The following is a 17,153-nucleotide window of genomic DNA, read 5'->3' on the forward strand; positions in this document are numbered from 1 at the left end:
GGAGATTCATAAGTTAATATTTATATATATATTTATTTAATTTTCTAATATACTAATATAAGGTTTACGAAAAAACTACTGGATTCATCTGAACCCTGAATCCCCACTTAGCTTTGCCCGTGCTTGTGATTCTTCCCGGAAGTTTCATTCCTTTGAACAAACCAAAGAAAGGTCGGTTTAACGCAGAACTATTTTCGTCAAAATATTACAATAAAATCGTTGTCAAAGAGTTATTCTCCAATGTAATTTTCATCTAAAAACAGTAAGTGTTGGTGATTGATAGAGACATATTTGCTGGATCTAATCTTATGCCATAATAATAATAATCTTTGTATGTGGAAGACATGAACCACAATATATTGTATGGTCCCATATTGTGGGGAAACTTGAATAATGATTCAACAAAACAACTCCTTTTCAATAAATTGAACCAAGTGGATGACATTTAATTGAATGGAAGATCAAAGAAAAGAAAGATACCTTCAGAGGTGATAATTTTTTCCCTTCATCCACGCATATATATATTTGGTGAGTCAAATTTATAGTACTATTTATGTCATTTTTGAATAATATGTGTTGCTCCCTCTTTCTCAATGTATCTCTCATACATGAAATTTAGAGAGCCAACCAAATTTTTTATGGATTTTAAATATTAATTTTGTAGTTTTACGTAATTTATTAATATACATATGTTACTTTCCATTTCCAATTTACGTTGAACTAATAGAACTTTGAGAGTCAATAACTTTTTATATATTTTTTAAAAGTATTTTAAGTTGTTAATTATTGTGATATATAATATTTTTTATGTGATTTCTAACTAATCCCCGCCCCCCCCCCCCCCCCCCCCCCCCCAATCCCCCAAAAAAAAAACTATGACCGAAATAGCTAGTGACACACGCTTATAACTTAACTAATGCCCTATTACCACCCTAAACCATTTTTTAATGGAACAAATACACCTGTTGTGGCATAGAGAATGCGCACAATCTCTTGAAGGCAAGTAATAAGTAACAGAACTGGACACATGTCTTTTTTTAATTGGTAACTGAATAATTAGTTAGTACACATAATTATTAATATTAAAACTTATATACATTTAATTATTTCCATTTATTTCTTTGTAAAATATTTGTTCTTTCATTAATTTCTTATCTTTTCACTTTTAATTATTTCTTTAAAAAAAAATTTAAAAAAAATAAAAAGTGTCTTTTAATTTAACGTTTTAACTTCTTTTTTTTAATGTTTTGTTTGATTTTCTTCACTTATTTTGATAACCATTTGAAATTAACTTATTTTATACACATGACATTTGAAATTAAATTTGAAATCAAATCAAAAGGAAAGACAAAGAAAATAAAGAAAAAGTAAATAAAATAAATAGAAAACTAAAAGAGAAAAAACAACGAATGAAGGAAAAATAAAAAAACATTTATATACAAAAAAAATTAGATAAAAAAATAAGAAGATTTAAAAAAATTAAATAAAAAGTTCATTTAAAAAAAGATTAAAAAAATATTTACACACGTGACAGACACGTGTTGTACAATAACACAACCAACTTATTTAGTTGAAGGTGCCACATCAGCACTAAAGGTGCACTGAGATTTCTGTCATAGTTCAGAGGTTACTGATGCATTATCCATTTTAAATATATAACTTAATATTTTAACTTATTACTCCCTCTGTCTCAAATTATGTGAAACATTTTGTTTTTCGAGAGTCAAATAATTTAAGTTTGACCGAAAATTTACGCATGAAATCTTCAATTGTTTTTAAATGATATTTATATATTTGTAAACTATGTTAAAAAATACTAAAAGTCACAATAATTGACAATCCAAAATATTTAAAAGATATTGTAAAAATTATGGTCAAAGATAGACTTGTTTGAACTTCGAAATCCGAAATGTTTCACGTAAATTGGGATGGAGGGAGTAATTATTGTAATTTATAGTCATTTTAACGTAATTTTAAAATATATAACAAATTGTAGGGAAAGTAAAACAAATCAATTGAAATAAAGCGAATATCAAAATTTCTAGAAATACCCTTGGTAAAAGCAGGCATGTTGATGAACAACCGCTAGATTCTAGACGAAGTGGCCATCACATATTTCAAGCAAATCACCCTTGGTTGTAAGTAGAGCTGTCAAAAAGGGCCCGCCCAGCCCCACCCCGGCCTAAGCCTCGAGGGCCAAGGAATTTGAAGGGCTAGGGTGGGCCGGCCTTTCATTTGGAAGGGCCTAAAAATTCTCAACCCAGCCCAACCCTAGAAGGGCCGATGGCTGGGGAGGGCTAGCCCTTCTTTTTTCAGTTTTTTTCTTTTAGTTTTTTCTTTTCAAACTAATAATTCTATAACATCAAGAAAATGATGAGATTTTCAAATCAAATACGGCAAACAATGGTGTTGTTTCAATAACACTCGCAAAAAATCTAGTATAATTAACATGTATCTCACATACCAGATACGCGAGCGCGATAAGAGAGTGACAAACAAAATGTGAGTGAAGTGAGGGCGCAAGATTGTCTATGTATTCTAGATACATGCAAATCTACTTGGATAGAGTGTATCTAGAACAAATTAACTTAATTTTGAGTCCATCTATTCCGAGATACATGTATCTGGACGTACCAAAATCTGGTAAGATTCATAATATTACAACATAGTGTGTATTTAAGTAATTTGATTAAATACTAGTGAGATTATTATAAGTTACCCTTCAATAAAAAGTTTGGCCTATGGGTTGACCCTGGCCCAACCCCAATCAAGCCTCAAGGGCCAAGGGCTTATATGGACCGGGCTTATAAGCCCTAATTTTAAATGGGCATGAAAAATTCTATCCCAACCCTACCTCAATAACGGGTTAGGTTGGGCCGACCCCATGGGCTGAGCCCGTTTTGATGTCTCTAGTTGTAAGTAGAGGCGAACCCACGTGTATCCTTAGGGTGTACATGCACCTATTAACTTCAGAAAATTATTTATATTATATATATATATGGAGATAGACATATATTTTATTACGCACTCAAAGACACAAAAGTCAATTGGGTTAACTGGTTTAGACGTTGTACTTCATTGAGGAAGGGACTGTGTCGAATCCCATTTGCTTATTTTCTTGTTTGTTTCTTTGTTTTAGCTATGAAGTTTAATAATATCAAATAAAATAGGGGGATAGTCATTTAATTTGTTTATACATGAATATCGTAGTTTTGTATTTTTATATTTAATAAAATTATCATATAAATCAATATTGGGTACATACTTTAACTGAAGGAAAATATTTTATTTATAGACTTAAAAGTTCTTGAATCTTACTTCAAGTTCTATCTATTCTATATAGATCTGTATATTTCTGAATTTTCTGTATATATTGAAAATAATTAGTATCATCCTATTTATAAAGGTAAAAACTAAATTAAAGTAAGACTAGGAACTACTCTAACTAACAAATCCTAATTAAACATAAATAAGTAAATACTATAAATAACAAATTTTAATCAACTTAGAATTCCTACTCCAACTTTTAATTATTATTTCTAACATTCTCCCGTGGTTCAAAGTTGTATACTCTTGCCTTTTTCTTCTTGTTATTGTTGTTGTATTGGAGTACTTCTCTTCAATCTTCAATTGTTGGAGTACTTCTCTTCAATCTTCAATTGTTGGAGTACTTCTCTTCAATTCACATTTATCTTTTTTCTTGGTTGTGTTGGAGAACTTTCTCTCGAACTCACAATAGTTTTTTTTGGTTGTGCTGGAACACTTCTCTACAACTTCCAAGTGTTGGAGCACTTTCTCTCCAACTCACGATATTTTTTCTCTTGGTTGTGTTGGAGCACTTCTCTCCAACTTTCAATGTTGATGCCCTTTCCACCAACACTTTTTTTTTTGGTATTGGAGCACTCTCTCTCCAACTCTCGTTGATGCCCTTCCCATCAACTCCTTTTCTTTTTGTGGGTTTTTAAAAATAAAAAAAATATTTTTGGTGTTGGAGGACTCTCTCTCCAACTCTCGTTGATGCCCTTCCCACCGACGCCCCCTATTTTTTTTTGGGTGTTGGAGCACTCTCTCTCCAAAAATGAAGGAAAATATTTTGTTTATAGACTTAAAAGTTCTTAAATCTTACTTCAAGTTCTATCTATGTATTTTCTATATATATTGAAAATAACTAGTAACAACCCTATTTATAAAGGTAAAAATCAAATTAAACTAAGACTAGGAACTACTTTAAATAATAAATCCTAATTAAACATAAATAAGTAAATACTATAAATAACAAATCCTAATCAACTTAGGATTCCTACTCCAACTTTGAATTATTATTTTCGACATTAACTAACGTGCATTACCGTTGGTGGTACACTCGTCGTCTTCAAATCCTGGGTTCGCCTCTGGTTGTAAGCACAACACTCCAGCACACATGTCGTCCAAAAATTGCGTGCTTGTGACCTCTTATTAGATACTCCCTCTGTTCAAAAATAGTTGTCCACTATACTATTTTGGGATGTTCAACAATACTTGTCTACTTTATGAAATCAATGGATAATTTTACACTTAGTTTATAATTTACCCCTATCATTAATTATAGTCATTTCTCTATTACATTTTTCAAGACAATTATATTTATATTCAAAGGGTGATATAGTAAAATTAATCTTCTATATATAGTTTCTTAAGAAGTGTGCAAAGTCAATAGTGAACAACTATTGTTGGACAGAAAGAGTAGTAATGCAATAATTATAAGTTCATTCTATAGAATAGTCTAGATGTGTTTGATAAGTTAATTCTCAATGTACAAGTGAGTTAATGTCACCTAAACTTTGAAAAATTGACATAGTTGAATTTAATTAGGCTCACACAATATATAAAGAATTTATTATTTGTGTACTTGCGAGCAAATATGTGGTATGAATGTATAGTATCTAAACTTGTCAAAAATAAGCTTCACTTGTCAATGTTGTACTTTTTAGGTAAATTACCACATAATTAATTATATAGTAACATGATATAAAGTAGAAAACAAAAGCAACAAAAAAATAGCAGTGACAAATAGAGTAGTGAAGCAACATCTTATTGTGGATATTTTTATATAGAGCAATGAAGAACATAAAAAGATTATGAGTAAAAATTTAATAAATGGGAAGATAAAAAATAGAAATAATTGGTAATAATTAAGTAGGGTAATTTACATTACTATTAATAAGGTATTTAAAACGTGGATTAATAATTTACGATAAGGAAAATAAACTGCACGTATTTAACGACTTGAGAGGATATAATTATAAAAGTTGCTTTTAGATTATTTTAATAAATTATCAAAATTTGTAGGAAAGTAAGCAGACAATCATAAGCGCTTTGGCACATGGAACTTGCCATTTAATTCATTTATTATTTTGGGAGAGAAATTTACAATTTGTTGTGAGAATAGTATACAAGTTTAGTTTAGATGAGGGGTAAAAAACTTTTAACGGATATTTTGGTGATTCAACTTAACTTAGAGCCTATTTGGCATAGCTTTAAAAATTACTTATTTTTAGAAGCGTTTTTTTTTTTATAAAATAGTTGTTTTAGAAAAGTGTTTTTGAAGTAAAAATAAATTGTTTGGCTAATTCATTTGAAAAATGTTTTTCTGGTTAATCTGTTTTTAAAATGTGTTTTTAAGAGTCAAATTACGAAAAAAGACAAATTTCAATGCAGTTTTAATATTAAAATTGTTCTATAGAGAGAAATTATTTTGAATATCTATTATAAAATTTTAATTAAAATGTTACTTGTATTAGATTAAAATGCACATATTTAAATTTTCAATCAATATTATACATAAATAAAAAATTGATATAATAATAACATGATGATTTAAATATAACTAAAAATATCAAGGAAAATAAATTTTAAAACCATTCCAAAAATTAAATCATTATGAAAAATTCATCACAAAAATAAATAAATATAAGGGATATACTGATAAATATATATAGATCGAAGGGATATATTGGTCTTCCAAATTTTTTTTTGCTGCTTCTACTTTTCTTAAGAAACGGAAATTGTTAGCTTTTTCCCTACAACAGAAAAACTATTTTTGCTTCCATTAAAAGTAGTTTTAGAGCATGCTTAGATTGACTTCTCATTATTGACTTATAAGCTAAAAGTCACAAGTTAGAATTTTTAACTTATGACTTTTGACTTATTTTTAGTATTTTAGCTTAAAACGAAATCCTTATAGGATAAATTAGCTAACTAGTCAAAATCCCTAGCATAATTATTAAAAACATCTACACTTTAAAATAATTATTAAAAATGTCAAAATGTCATGATCAATATTTTATCAAATAAAGTGTATCCTAATATAATTCATTTACCTTCCTTTTATTTCTCAAATTCGGCCCACTTTTTGACTCGCTTAAGGAAAAAACAAAAGACCCCATTACCCACTTTTCTCTCTCTAAATTTTTTACCAAATTCTATCCTTTCTCTTTCTCTCTCACAATTTCTTCCATTATTCCATATTCTCAAGTAACTTAAACCTTGTCTTTTTAAAATCAAATTCCTCCATTTTTCTAAATAATCTCAGAAATTATTCAAAAGATTTTCAACCTCTGTTGAAGTGAATTCGACTGATTTGTGATTGTTTTCATGAGAGAAGAATTTTTTTAAATAATTGATTGAGATTTCAAAGTGAATTCGACTGATTTCATTGAACTTTGAGATTGTCGGTGAAATACAAACGATTAGGTATTCATTAACTGTCACGACCCAACCCACCGGGCTGTGCGGGCACCTACTCTAACACCTAAGTAGGAGAATCTTCGGTTCCCAAACAGTTAAAGACATGCAAAAGATTAAGAAAACTGACGAATAAAAGGAAATTCATGTAATGTTTATAAAATAAGAGTTTTAAACAACTCAAAGTTAACTTGTAAAGTAATTAACTTCCCCAAGGATCTAGTCTAAACAAGTACAAGAGCTTCTAAGATTACAAGGTATAAATATGATAAAAAAATGACGCAGCTCCCACCACATGGAAGGAAAATAAGAGCTGTTGGAGATTGCCTTCGTCTTCACTTATGAAACATCACTGACCCTGCAACCAGACTATGCCAAAAAGGCATAGGAAGAGTAGTATAAGTACAAACCACACGTACTGATAAGCATCATCGGTCAACCCGATACCCACCGCATAATATAAGAAATCGACTAGCAGGAAACATGCAATAAGACCATTCATTACTCCACCTTTATATCTTTCTGCCCTTACCATTCCCGAATACTTTAACATATACTAGAACACTTAACTCTAACCCCTTAGTCGTTCCATTTCTATCGGATGTCCCCATTCTAACTCTTATTAGAGGAGTTCCAGAACATAACTACTACCAGCCCGACCAACCACCCACGACATGCCTTTACTTCTTCCACGTCACCCCTCAACCCTTGACTCCATAGTATGTTCTACCAAGGCCTGTTAACTGTTTCAATACTAATCCCATCCCAGGGGTAATACTTAATTATTTTAACATTTACGACCTAACCCCACCCCAATTCTCAACGACAATACACATTATCCCTCTTTAAGTAACACATAGTAACACCTGGACCCTCGGTCTCTGCTTACCTTATCACATTCCGATTTGGGGTTTGACCATTCACAGTCTATTCATTAGCGCGATATACCCAATTACCTTACGACACCACAAACCCACATATATGTATATAACACACCATCCAGTTATTAATTCAAGAGCAACATACAATACCACATGCTCAATAACAATTAGATCGGGACATATCATTCACACATGGTTCTCTCATGGAACCCATACCCAAACTGTTAGTTAGTCAGATCGTGACACCCGATTCAATACATGTATATGTGTTGGTACGTGACACCCGATCTAATATATGTATATGTGTCGGTATGTGACACCCGATCCAATGTATGTATGTGTGTCGAAACATGACACCCGATCCAATGCATGTCAATGTGTCGCTACGTGACACCCGATCTCATCGTCACAATCACAACCATAATAAACATACTCATAATCATACAAACAAGTATTAGGTACATGGCATGCCATTTTATATATTTAGTCTTTTCCTTAGGTTCGATTCATACATCTCTAAACCCATACATGTATCATATAACAAAGCCATTAACATGTTTATATCACACAATCAGAGATCAACCATCACATAACCCTAGTTCACAAGATGAAGCTTCTTCTTACGACATACGTCTGAAGTAATACCTAAGAATACATGTACAACCATCCCTTTTTCGGTGCACGAAAGTCTACGCATGAATTCTACCATCAATTACCAATATACTACACAGTGAATAACAAATTTACAACTACTCAATTAATAAACCTAGCCTACCTGGGCGCCAAGCAGTCGCAGAGGAATTGAAACTCCAATCCTAGCTTTCGGACAACGAGACGGTGGATTTTGGTCGGAAATCCGTAAGCTATCGACATCTTTGCTCTAGAAATCTCTCCCTCCTTCTTTCCCAAGCCTAGAGCAACCTTTTAAGGGTTTCTGGGGTGATCATCGCCTCTTTTTGGTGTTTTGGGAAAAAAGAGAAAATAAGACTTCGCGTTATTTAAGTTCTAGCCCCGTCCGTCCCGCTCTGACGCTCCTTGTCCCGCTGGAGCGCAGCCGCCCTAGCGGCATCCGGCCTGCTCTGGCGGGATAATGAACCTAGTTTCCCTGACGATTTTTTCTTTCCTAACTAATGATGGTTCAGATCGATACATTAATTGTTGATTCTTTAATTTGTTTGGAAGTTATTGAAAAATGTCTATTGAATAAATGATTCGAAAATGGATCTGAATCGTGTTTTGTATGTTGGATCTTCACCTGAAGATCTTCATAAGTTACAATCTGAATATTTGATTTAAAGGTTAGACAGTCACTGACGTATTCTATTTGGAAGTTTCGGGTCAATGTCTCATCCAAGACTCTTTGCTGAACGACATTAGCAATTCTAGTTATCTCTTCAATGAATTGAAGTATTTTTGCATCTTTCTAACATGCCGAAGGACCCAAAGGAGATGAAAGTACTAAATTACCAGCCATATTTCAAAGTAAAAAAATATATTTTTTAATATGTAATTTGTTGGGGATACGAATATGATTGAATTGTTTTGATTTTTTTGTATGTTGGATGTTTGGAATACAAAATAATTTCGAATCCTACTTAGTAAATGATCTATAAATTAGACATTGAATATAGTATATTTTTGGAATACATAGCAGATAAGAAATACATTTTTTGTCATGAAGTATAATTTTTTTAAATACGAATTTTGATTGTTACTTTGATTGTATATTTGTATGTTTTGATGATTGAAATACAAATTTTGTTGGAATTTTAAGAAAAAAATATACGTTTTTGAAAAATATACAAACCAATGTTGTATCCTTTCTGAATGAACACGAGTTTACATATGTATATGGATACATATATGCTTCTTAAATAACCTACAAATCCATTTGGTATACCTATTGGAATGAGTACAAAATAATAATGAAATGCAAATGCCATTATACCAATCAAAACATGAAAACCATAATGAATACAAATACATATATCATACATATTGGAATGAATACAATTAATTATTTTTGAAATTGTAACTGATGAGAATTTTAAGTGATATGTTCATTTTAAAAAAAAATATTTTCTCCCTTGATTTTCTCCTTTCTGTTAATAAATAATTGCATTATTTCAAATCAAACAAATAAAAAAAATATATAAATCAAAAGAATAACAAACTAAAATACTACAATTTTTTATAAATATTGAAAATGTTGATAAGATGTCCCATTAAATGCCAAAATATTGACATTTTGAAAATTTCCCATGCTTATAAGCACCTTTTTAACTTACCCAAATACTTTTAAAATGCTTTAAAGCTATTTTAGCTCTAAAACACTTAAAATAAGTCAAATCAAACGGGATGTAGTGATTAGCCAAACGCCTGGTTCTCCAAAAAATATTTTTTTTTCTCAAAAGAAGTGTTTTTGATCTCCCAACAACAATGTCAAACAAATTCTTAGGCCTCATTTATTTTTATTAAGATTAAGTCGTCTAAATTTGAATGATTAAGATGTTGTCTCTAGATCTGAATGTGATTAAGACTGTTTATTTTTTAGCATCTGAATGTATATAATTGATAATTATATAAGCATAATAAATATATAATTCAAATAAAATTATATTTGAGTGTTTATATTAACTAGAACTAGTTCTTAGTTTTATAAATAATAATATTACTAGTTAAAGGCTTAGTGTCTTTTGAGAATATATACAAAAAACAAGTAGTATGTAAGAGTAAAAAAGGCAACCCTAAATTAATAATATTTATGTGCATGTGTGTAAATATTTAAGGCCTCTTGTTATAATTTGACATTAGGCTATTAATTTCAACAAAACTAAACCTTGATGTTTTATTATAATTATCTTAGCTTTTTATTTGGTCCGTATTAAATTCTATATTCATCTGAACTTATTATCTTTTGTATTACCACTATCTTTTCCATAGTCGTATTTATTTATACAAATTTTATGGAATTTTTAAAAATATTTATGAAACTTTTTAATAGGGTTCTTGGCTAATTTATATTTTCTTTGAGAATAGTATAGGAATAATCAATCCTAACATGACATCAACCATCATGCACCAATTTTTTTTTAGAGATATTGAAAGGAAAAAAAGTATTTGTATAATCTTATTACATAAAACTAGCACAAACTTTGTATTATCGAATAAACACACACGAGACTACTAATTTTATAAACAAAATCTAAAATTGCAAGCGAAATTTTAAAATTCTTGAGAAGCAAACAGTAATACCAATTACCAAGAATATTTTGAATATACAAATTAATAAATAAAGTACTTGTAATAAGTTTTTTGAAAACATACCTATTCAATAGGGAAAACAATTCAACACCCGTTTGAAACAGAGAAGGCAAACACTAATAATGGAGAGGGGAAAGAGGACAAAGAGAAAAAATAACAATTGTATGTTGATAATGGAGAGAGCGGGAGGAAGGGACTACGTATATAGGAGAAAATAATGATGTTTGAGATTTACGGAGAAATAAATTAGCGATATAAAAAGTGTATGATTAGTAATAAGTCTCCCTTATATATCTGAATGAATCAGATGCTTTCAAACCCATTAAGTGATTTTTTAAAGAAAAAAACAAAAGCACTTTATGGCCCAATATTTGAAACATTCAGATTCAGTTCTCCATTAAGTGCAAACAAATGAGGCCTTAGTGTCATCCACTTTTAATATGGTAGCCCATCAACACATGCATTGTACATATATGTTAAATTACGTTATACACGATTTTCTAAGAAATTATACTCCAATGTGTTCCACATTTATGTGACACTTTATAAAAAATCAGAAGTTAAACTTTATAATTTTGATTGTGAATACAGACATCAAATCTTGAAGTTTTTTGAAATAAAATCTATATATTTAAAATTTATTTAGAAAGTATTATAAATCACAATAATTGAAAATCTTAACAAAATTAAAAGGCATATGAAAAATTATTATAAAAAAAAGAAATTCGGTTGAGTAAAATTTAAACATAAATTGAGACAAAAAAAAAAAAAAAGTAAAAAATATAAGTTTCTATCACTTTTTTCTTTAAGTTGTAGTAAGAGGCGAACCCAAGATTTGAAGATTTGGGGGGGGGGGGTGGGGGATGGGGATTAAGAATGACTCAAGGGTAAGGTTAAGGGTGGGGTCAGATGAGGTGGCAAAAATGAGTAATTAATAAAGACAATTTTTAGAAAGGTTAATTTTTGAGAAAAATCTGATTTTAAAGGCCAAAATATACTACCTTTCGTAGGTTTTGAACCTAGGTTGTGGCACTTTAAAGTGGAGACTTCAACCAGTGCCCCCAAACTACTTTTGATTATAAGGATGCACAATTAAATATACTTTCATTTTATAGACTATCTATACATATATACGAAAAGAATTTAAAAGTTGTCGGGTGCATGTGAGTCCGCCTCTGACTGTAGTATTTATAACAAGTCACGATGCAATGACATGTAATATTTAAAAATTGGATACTCTGTATATAATTATCGAAAGAGATTAATTAATATTTATCGACGATGATACTAAATGGAAAAATCACGTGACATATTTATTTAAGAATGTATATTACAATTTTTAAATGTATTATTTTATACTTATTACTAATAACATTTTAATTACAGATATTAACAAAGTTGTATTAAATTATATTATATTATATTTTATTAATTTTTAGCGTTAATTAAATGTTGAGAGAAAAGAGAGGAGTGTCTTTTTCTTATTCAAATACATTACTACAATTAAGAAACGGAACTTTCACATATTAACCACTCAAAAATAGCTTAATTACGCTCCATAACTATAGTTTGCTAATTACAATTTGTAGCTATATGTTATAGGGAGGAGAGAGACGAGCGAGAGAGTGGAGAGTGGCGAATTGTATATGTATATTTGTCGAATTGTATATGTATATATGTCAAATAATTGTATATATGTAACTAGTATACAATTGTATTTGTATATCTGGCGAGCGAGATTGGGAGAGGGAGGAGGGAGGCGAGCGAGATCGGGAGAGGGAGGAGAGAGGCGAGCGAGAAAGGGAAGTGGGTGGAGAAAGGCGAAGTGTATATGTATATCTGTCAGATAATTGTATAGATATAACTGATATACATATGTATTTGTATATCTGGCAAGAGAGATTGGGAGAGGGAGGAGAGTCGAGCAAGATTGGGAGAGAGAGGAGAGAGGCAAGCGAGAAAGGTCAAAGATTGGAGAGAGGCTAATTGTATATATATATATCTGTGTGTGTGAGAGAGAGATTTGTATTTGTATATGTATAAATGAGGACAAGTGACATAATTAAAGCTAAAATTAAGTTGCAAGCCGTAATTAATTCAAACTATAACTATATTAGCTAATTAACTAGTATATGTTTGTTTTCTGCTTAATTTTCCCATTAAGAAATTTGTATTCAACTTACACACTTCTCCCCATATACACTCAATTAACCATAATTTTCTCTCCCTACATAATTATCTCCATCTTCTTCCATAACCTCTCTCCAGATTTCAAAGAAAATCATCCAACATTCAACCTTATTTGTTTCGTCTTTCTTGTTTTCTTGAAGTGATTTGTATATGATTTTTATTTTTTTCTGTTGGATTTTTATATCATGCCTAAAATATTAAAATCCATGTTTACTCCTAACAAACCCTTGAACAAGAAAGACATGAGGAGATATAGCCACCAAGTTTTGATTTACTAACTCAAACACATGTGAAGAAGAATAACACCCCACTGAACAAGAATCAAAGGGCAAGATTTCACAAGTCACAAATAAAAGACTAGAACAAGAGTGAAGGATATTAAAAAATTTCCAAGTACAAAAAAGAAAAAACATGTTGTGAATATATTTTAAAGAAATCAATTTTTATTACATATTTCTTTTGGAGAAGGGCCTAAAATGCCCCGCAACTATTTGAGTTGGTACAAAATTACTCTTTATTCACCTTTTGGCCCCCAAATACCCTTGACGTAAACCTTTTGGCTCAAAAACACCCTCGATATAAACCTTCGGCTCATATTTACCCTTATTTTTAACAGCTCCCATAAAATATTAAATATTTATTTATTATGATGTCTAATATGATTGGTCCAAATTTAAGTCCTTCTCATATAAATAATAAAAACGTTATATGATTCATATTTTGACGTGATACACTAAAAATTAATATTTTAAAAATATTAATCTCATGATATCTTCCGATTGACCTATTTCAAATTAACTCCCAATTTATTATAACCAGTCTCATAACTGGGGATCTAACTGAAATTCATACTTTACCCATTTGATTATCATCTAAGAAAAGATTATTATTTTTATTGATATAAATTAAAATTTTCTATCAATTATCCAATTGTCTAGTTCATTCCCTCTATTTTTAATCTATTATTCTTAATTAGGATATCAAGAATTCAAACTTGAAATGAACTTATATGTTCATATTCTTTTAATTTGTATTATTTTCATGGTGTGGATAGGAAAAAAGAGTTTTCTTATTCTTTTATTTTTTATTTTTGGTACATACAAAAAAAAAAGTAGTATATGTATATAGTTGCTCAATTAAATCATCTTCTTTTGAACTAATTATTTATAAATGAATGTCATCGTTATTTTTCTTCTATTTTCATCATTGTTTTATTTCTCATTAGTACATGATTACTTTTTTTTATTTTTTATTTACAGTGGAACCCAAAATCAGGCAAATTATATGAGCCCATATATTAAGTAATTTAAAATTATTTTAATGGAGAAGAGTCTAAGATGCCCTTAAACTTGAGATTTGATATAAATTTACCTTCCATCCAGCTTATGAGTGTGGGCCATTACAAACAAAGCTATATTTGAGCCAAAATATTGACATCAGGGTTATTTGAGGGTCGAAAATTGGATGGGGATAGTTTTATACCAATTCAAATAGTTGAGGGGAATTTTAGGCCTTTCTCCGTATTGCTTTTATTGTGTTTTGCATAAACTGCGAATGTAGTGTTATTAATTTTGATTGATTTTTTAATTGAACAATAAATTAGTTATCTAAATTAGATATGATTTTTTTCAATATTAGTTGATTATATTATTTCCCTATTATTTATTGAACAATTCAAGTCTATTTACATATAGATTATGTATACAAAATATTAGTTATAAGTTGGTTTGATTTTGGTATGAAGATTGCAATTTTGCATTCATATTAGTTGTACCTTGAAATTCTAGATTTATACTCATGGAATACCAAAAATGACTGTATGCTTTTTTTGTATTAATTTGGCATGAAGCATGCAATCTGTGTTTGTTATTGGTTTAAATTTAGTATGATTTTTTGAGATGTGTCATTTGTTTCTGTTTTAAACACACTCTTGTACATACATACTATATAAATAAAATATTAATTATAAGTTGGTATGATTTTGGTATGAAGATTGAAATTTTGCATTCATATCAGTTGTGCCTTAAAATTCTAGATTTATACTCATTGTATATACAAACTGAATTGTGTTTATATTGTGTATTCAACTATTTAAGTCCAGTTATACACATTATATACCTCACTTGTGGTTATTTTTGGTGTGTATTTGATATGAAGTTTTCAATTTTGTATGCATTTTGGCAATACATATTTTTTTTCGTATAATGTATGAAAAATATATTAAAACAGGGTACTTCAAAATATGAAAAGCACTTTATATATAAACCATTGAAGTCAAGTTACATACACATGATATTGTTAGGACATCATAATAGTGAGGTTACACGTTTATGTAGTAATTGGGTTCTATTAGAATTCATGTTTATAGTTCATCTCTTGGAGAGTTATTATATTCAACTACACTTTTTGTAACATCCTTAATATATTGAGGAAGAACTCTTTTGTGAAATACAATCAATATTTATTATATTCATAAAATCTCTACATGGTATCAGAGCCCTACAAAGACTCAAATCTCAATATGGCACTTCCTTCAATTACCACTATCACCTCACAAACCCTTTCCCATAATCCATTCGCAACCAACGTCACTCAGTCTTTCGAAGGTACACACATGTGCCCTCCCAAGGTAATTCCAAATGGCTCTTTCAAAGCAACCTCAAATGGCGCGGTTATCAATCCAGCGTACAATTTATGGATCAAACAAGACTAAATTTTATTGAGCTGGATTCTCTCAATCCTCAACGAAGGGATTTTATCCCAAATAGTCAATTATACGACATCTCAGACTGTTGGAAGTCTCTTGCAACAATGTTTACGTTACAATCCAAGTCTAGGTTAATGCAACTAAGATTGCAACTACAAACCACAAAGAATGGAAACTCATCAATGGTAGAATATCTTCAAAAGATGAAGACTTATGCCGATAATCTTGTGTTGCGACACACCTCGTCACTGATGATGATCTTGTCTTATATATTCTTGGAGGACTTGGACAAGAATATGATGATGTGGTTGTCTCGTTCATTGCTAGAGAGGATTTAATTTCATTGTTTGATCTTCATGGCTTTCTTTTAAGTCATAAGTATCATTTGGAACAGATGACAAGTTTGGAACAAGGATTAGGCAGCCAAGCCAACTTGTCTACTAGACAATCCAATAATCCTAACAATGATAATTCATTCAAGAAGCAAACTAATTAAAATAATAATCAGGCTAATGGTGGCAGGTCTGGACGAGGATGAGGTCGGGGTCGGGGGGATCGTTCATCACTTATCTTGTCCCCATACTCATGAACAAAATGGTAATGCCGAGAGAAAGCATCGTCATATTGTTGAAATGGGTTTTAACATTTCTCTCCCATGCATGCCTCCCTTCCTCGCATCTTTTGGGATCATGTGTTTGCTACAATAGTTTACACTATAAATTGTTGCCCATCATCCTCGCTCAATAATGTTTCAGATTATGAGAAGTTATTCAAACAAGGTTCTTGATTATCATTTCGTGAAAGTTTTTGGCTGCACGTGCTTCCCATTCCTTTGTCCTTACAACTCTCACAAACTAGCCTTTTCTCTTCTTAAAATGTATTTTCTTAGGGTATAGTGGAAATCATAAGGGCTATAAATGTTTACATGTCCCTAGTGGCCGAATATATATTTCTCGTCATGTGGTTTTTGGCGAGTTACAATTGTTAGGATTTGAAACTTTTAGAGAAAAAAAAAGATAAGGTTCAGCAGCAGGAAATCTTCATTCATATATTCAGCTTTTTAAAAACACACACACATATATCTACATAAGCTTTTCCAAAGTTTGTAAAGGACCATACATATCCAATCACTATTGACTTTCTTACAAAACATATTCCATAAAACAAGGACTACCTTTCCTTTACATACTTAACATAATATTTAAGAAAATAACAATTAAACAAAAGACATCTAGAAATATCTCATTTTCTAACATTCCTCCTTGAGATTTTTCTTGGATACTCTCAACTTAGCCCTTAGAACTTCAAATTTCCCCTTAGGAAGAGCCTTGGTCATGATGTCTGCAATCTGCTGATAGCGTGAAACTTCACATTTATATGCTTGCTAC

At 30.5% G+C, this 17,153-nt stretch overlaps 1 protein-coding gene and 1 non-coding gene across 2 annotated transcripts in view; one reads left to right on the top strand and one right to left on the bottom strand.

Annotated features, from left to right (window-relative positions):
* The window catches only part of LOC125833069 (uncharacterized), a 1,066,246-nt gene that overhangs the window by 310,707 nt on the left and 738,386 nt on the right, over window positions 1-17,153 (bottom strand). The window lies entirely within an intron of this gene.
* LOC125833088 (small nucleolar RNA Z247) lies at window positions 16,004-16,145 on the top strand. The gene has a single exon (XR_007443286.1). It is a non-coding gene; the product is annotated as a small nucleolar RNA Z247 (small nucleolar RNA).

The sequence above is a fragment of the Solanum verrucosum genome, unplaced genomic scaffold (assembly GCF_900185275.1).
Source record: "Solanum verrucosum unplaced genomic scaffold, falcon-dt-bn FXZP01000041.1, whole genome shotgun sequence".
NCBI lineage: Eukaryota > Viridiplantae > Streptophyta > Magnoliopsida > Solanales > Solanaceae > Solanum > Solanum verrucosum.